The 5,502-nt window shown below is 37.8% G+C and overlaps 1 pseudogene; it reads right to left on the bottom strand.

The window, feature by feature from the left end:
* Nucleotides 1-2,803: 2,803 nt before the first annotated feature.
* LOC119508782 lies at nucleotides 2,804-3,140 on the bottom strand (annotated as a pseudogene).
* Between the last annotated feature and the right edge of the window lie 2,362 nt (nucleotides 3,141-5,502).

Genomic DNA, 5,502 nt, shown 5'->3' on the forward strand with positions numbered 1-5,502 from the left:
CAGATTGCTCATTATTAGTGTATAGAAACATTACTGATTTTTTTGTGTTGTTCTTGTATCCCACCAGTTTGCTGAACTTGTTTATTAGCTCTAGTAGCTTTGTTGTAGATTTTTCAGGACTTTCTGTATATAGGATCATGTCATTAGCAAGTAGTGAAAGTTTTACTTCTTCCTTTCCAATTTGGATGCCTATTTTTCCTGCCTAATTGCTCTAGTCAGAACTTCCAGCACAATGTTGAATAAAAGTGGTGACGTATATCATTTTCATGTTCCTGATCTCAGTGGGAAAGCATTCAGTCTTTCACCATTGAGTATGATGCTAGCTGTCAGTTTTTCATATAGGCCCTTAATCATGTTGATGAAGTGTCCTTCTATTCCTATTGTTCATAGTGTTTTTATCAAGAAATGTTGAATTTTGTAAAATACCTTTTCTGCATCAGCTGAGATGATTATGTGGTTCTCCCCCTTCAGTTTGTTAGTGTGGTGTATTATGTTAATTGATTTTCTTGTGTTGAACCACCCTTGCATTCCTGGGATAAAATCCGCTCGATCATAGTGTATAATTCTCTCACTATTTTGTTGGATTCAATTTGCAAGTGTTACGTCAAGGATTTTTGCATCTATATTCATTACAGAAACTGGTCTGCAATTTTCTCTTCTTGTAGTATCTTTATCTGGCTTTGGTATTTTGGTGATGTTGGTTTCATAGAATGAGTTAGGTAGTGTTCCTTCCTCTTCAATTTTTGGATGCGTTTGAGGAGGATTGATATGAATTCTTCTTGGAATGATTGGTGGAATTCATCTCTGAAGCCATCTGGTCCTGGGCTTTTCTTTGTTGGGAGGTTTTGATGACTGATTCAATGTCTTTACTTGAAATTGGTCTGTTGAGGTCTTCTATGTCTTCTTGAGTTAATGTAGGTTGTTCTTGTGTTTATAGAAAATTTTCTGATTCATGTAAGTTTTCTAATTTGTTGGCATACGGTTTTTCATAGTATCCTCTTATGATCCTTTTTATTTCTGTAGGGTCAGTATTGAGGTCCCGTTTATCATTTCTGATTTTACTTATTTGCATCTTTTCTCTTTTTTTCCTTTGTTGGCATAGTTAAGGGTTTGTCAGTTTTATTGATGTCAGGGGTGTGCAGTTAGGTCTTTGATTTTAGCTCTTTCTTTTTTTTTAGTGTAGGTGTTTAGGGCTATAAATTTCCTTCTTAGCACTGACTTTGCTGCATCCCATAAGTTTTGATATGTTGTGTTCTAATTTTCATTCATTTCAAAATATTTACTGATTTCTCTCACAATTTCCTCATTGATGTAGTGATTGTTTGAGTGTGTTGTTTAACCTCCATATATTTGTGAATTTTCCAGTTTTCCACCTGTTATTGATTTCCAGCTTCATTACATTATGTTCAGAGAGACTGCTTTGTATAATTTCAGTCTTTTAAAATCTATTGAGACCATTTTGTGACCCAGCATATGGTCTATCCTGGAGAATATTCCATGAGCACTTTAGGAGAATGTGTATCCTGCTCTTCTGGGGTGCAAATTTCTGTATATGTATGTTAGGTCCAGTTCATTGTTTCCTTATTTATTCTTTTATTCTCTGTTTCCTTATTTATTCTTTGTGTAGATGCTCTATCTATTGATGACAGTGGTGTATTGAAGTCTCCAACTATTTTTGTAGAGATGTCTATTTGTCCCTTCAGTTTTGCCAGTTCTGCCTCAAGTTTTTTTTTTTTTTTTTTTTTTTTTTTTTAATACTCAGTGAATGACAGCAACACATACTTTTATTTATAATGGCAGGGGGCAAACCTGAATAAAGTTTTAAAGCTCTGTATTTCACACTAATATCTCTTAAGGGCTTAAGTAATGGAAAAGAACTTAACAAAAATAACAGAATCATCATCTATGGATTTTTCATCATTAGAAAAGAAATTAACTATTCATATAAGATTATTCCCACATGATCGCAGTATCTGCACTTGTGTCTCTGACCCCCGTGGCACGAAGTGAAAACTAACAGTGCTTAACTTTTCCTGCAGAGTTTCTCAACTTGGGCTCTCACATGTTTCACGGAATTGTTGCACATTTCTCATGAGAGCTCATAGTTGTCAAAGTTGAGAACACTGGCTCAGGGCAGTGATTCTCAAGATGAGATAAGGTGGGGTGAATATTGTAAGGAAAATATGCATGTAGTTTGAAAAACACATTTAAGAAGCTATTGATTTTGTAATGCAAACTCTAGAAAGTCAAGCTCAGGAAAATAATTTTGGCTGATGGGTAGTACCAAAGACCAAATATAGATGCATGCTTGGTGGTTGGAATTAACATGGTTTTGGTTGAGAAACACTGGTTTAGAGGTAGAGAAGTGCTGGCATCTGGAGAATAGTCAGTAAGAAAAGCATGTCCAGAAGAATAACTTTTGGGTCAATGGATGAATCCTGAACCAGAACTTGTCATTGTCTTTTGGAACCCAAAAGGCCTATCCAGAAGAAACCCAAAATAGTCCATCAGTCTTTTTGGCCCCATTGTGTGGGGAGAGTTGGTCTATGTTTTAATCCTGATCCAAAGAAGAAGAAAAGCTTTTTCCCCTGCCCGAACTTCACTTCCCTATTATTATTATTATTATTATTATTATTATTATTATTACTATTACTATTGTGATAAGCATATTTCAGAATTTAAGTAAACAGTTGCTGTAGCTAGGTTAGAATGGTCCCAGATCCATCCACCAAGAAGAGCTGTCATCATTGGTGAGGATGTCCAGTTCCTAAGGGGGACGTCATTGGAGTTAGCGCTGCTATAATTATTTTAGAGCTTCAGTTTGCCATAGCCAGGTCTCCAGTTCCCCACTCTTTTGCATATTTATTAGATCAGAGCATCCATCTATACAATCTTTTCCAATAAAGACCCAAGGTACCATTATTGCCACTGTGAGCTGTTGGAAATAATCTTGAATAATATTTGTGTTCACTGGTGGCTGTGATATCAACGAATTCCAGAAGCCCTTGTTTGAAGGGCATTTGACAGAGGATCTCTTGGGTTTTTCCATAGTGGGGGCAGATGGGCTTGATGAACACAACCACCTTCCCAGGGTGGATTTTTGTATTCACAAATTATTGAGCCTGCTGACTGGCAGCCATCTTCCTGGGGGGATCCTAAATTGCAGGTCTGCCTCATGTATTTTGGGGCATCCGGGTTAGGTGCATAAATATTTATGATTGTTATTTCTTCTTGGAGAGTTGCACCTTTAATTAATGTAAAGTGTCCTTCTTTGTCTCATAACAGTTTTGCATTTAAAGTCTATTTTGTCTGATATTAGTATAGCTATCCTAGCTATTTTTTGATTACTATTTGAATGGAATATCTTTCAACATCAACATTTCTGTGTCCTTGGGTCTAAGGGGAGTCTCTTGTAGACAGCATATAGATGGGTCATTTTTTTTTGTCCAATTTGCCAATCTACCTTTTGATTGGGTAGTTTAATCCATTAACATTCAATGTTAGTGTAAAGGCAGTACTTACTTAAACCATTTTATACCTTGACTTTTATATGCCATATCTTATTTTTGTTTTGCTTTTTGCCTTTTAGTTATCCTTACTGATAATCTTCATTTCTACACTTTCCTGTATTTTACTTTCAGCCTGCTGAACTCCCTTTAGTAGTTCTTGTCGAGCAGGTCTCTTGTTGATGAACTCAGTTTCCGTTTATCGGTAAATATTTTAAACTCTCCCTCATTTTTTAAGGACAGTTTTGCCAGATAAAGAATTTTTGACTGCCAGTTTTTCTCTTCAGTACTTTAAGTATATCACACCACTGCCTTCTCACTTCCATGATTTCTGGTGACAAATCAGAATTTAGTCTTATTAAGCATCCCTTGTATGTGATAAATCTACTTTCAGAATTCTCTTATTTTTGGCATTTGACATTCTGATTAGTATGTGTCTTGGAGTAGTTGTATTAGGATTTATTCTTTATGGAGTATGTTGTGCTTCTTGGACATGTATATCTTGGACATGTATATCTTTCATATGAGTTGGGAAATTTTCAGCCATTATTTCTTCAAATAGTCTTTCTGTCCCTTTTCCCTTCTTCTGGAACACCCATGATGTGTATGTTTGTGCACTTTGTGCTGTCATTCAATTACCTGAGACCCTGATCATTTTTTTTTTCTATTCCTTTCTCTGTTCTTCTGTCTGTGTGATTTCAGATGTCCTGTCTTCTAGTTTGCTGTTCCTTTCTTCTGCCTGTTCAAATCTGCTGTTGTATGCCTCTAGTTTATTTTTCGTCTCTTCTATTGAGACTTTCATTTCCATAAATTATTTATCTTTGCATGCTTTTAAATTATTTATGCTCACCCAGTGTTTTCTCCATATCTTTTATTTCTTTAGCCATATTTTCCTTGAATTGATTTAGGAGATTTGTTTGAACATCTTTGATTAGTTGTTGCAAATTCTGTGTCTTCTCTGACTTTTTATTCCCTTGACTAGGACCATATCTTCCTGTTTCCTATTATGGCTTGTAATTTTTTGTTCATGTCTAGGCATCTGATTATCTGAATGAGTTTACTCTGATGGCCAGCTTCTCCCTCCTGTCTTTGGTTTATTGTTAATTGGCTTTGAGTTAAGGCTCTTCTTTGCACTTGGTTCAGCTTATTCTGGATCTTTAGAATTACCTGTGTTTTAACTGATCAAAACAGGGCCAGGGACCTATGTTCCTACTGGCCTACTGGACCAGTTCCAAAGGGCCTTGGGGAAAGAGCCAGGACAGACACCAAAAAGCGTTCTTTTGTTTCAGATCCCTGAAGCTGTACTTTCCTTTCCTGCCCAGAAGATGGTGCTCTTCAGCAAAGTATTTTCCACAGCCATAAGGAGGGAGTGTGTGTTTCAACCTCTGCGGGCTCCACTCTTGACACAAGCATTGTTGAAACAATATCCTCATGAAATCCTGTTGGGGCAGGCTAGAACTGCAATTCAGAGCTGAGACCCAGTGTTTCAAACTCACTGATCAGAAGCCATGCTCAGCACTTGGCCTTCCTTCCCCATCCTCCCATTCCCAGGGAGGAAGACCTCCACATCCCTCTCCGTCTGCAGCACCCAGCCACAGACTGTACCAAGGCTACTTGCCTTGAGGGCGGAAGATGGGCACCAGCCACCACTGTAGAGCAATTCACTCACAGTTTTTTTTGCCCTATCTTCTCAGCCCCCCATTTGTGCACTTTGTGCTGTCATTCAATTACATAAGACCCTGTTCTTCCCTGATTGCTGAACAGTGCTCCCCTGGCCTCCAGAGCCCCACAACCAGTGTTTCAGATGGTTTCTACCTATCCACTAGCTGCTTTTGGAGGAGTGTGTCCTGCAGCTACCCTACTTTGTTATCTTCCCTGGAAATTCTCTCAGGAGTCAGTTTTTAATAAGTTGTATGTTCCCCCATGTGCTGCTGTGAGAATAGCCAGGGTCGTATGGTTTTGCATCACCACCTTGCACATAGCCACCATTTCTTGA

This window comes from Choloepus didactylus, chromosome 14 (genome assembly GCF_015220235.1).
Source record: "Choloepus didactylus isolate mChoDid1 chromosome 14, mChoDid1.pri, whole genome shotgun sequence".
NCBI lineage: Eukaryota > Metazoa > Chordata > Mammalia > Pilosa > Megalonychidae > Choloepus > Choloepus didactylus.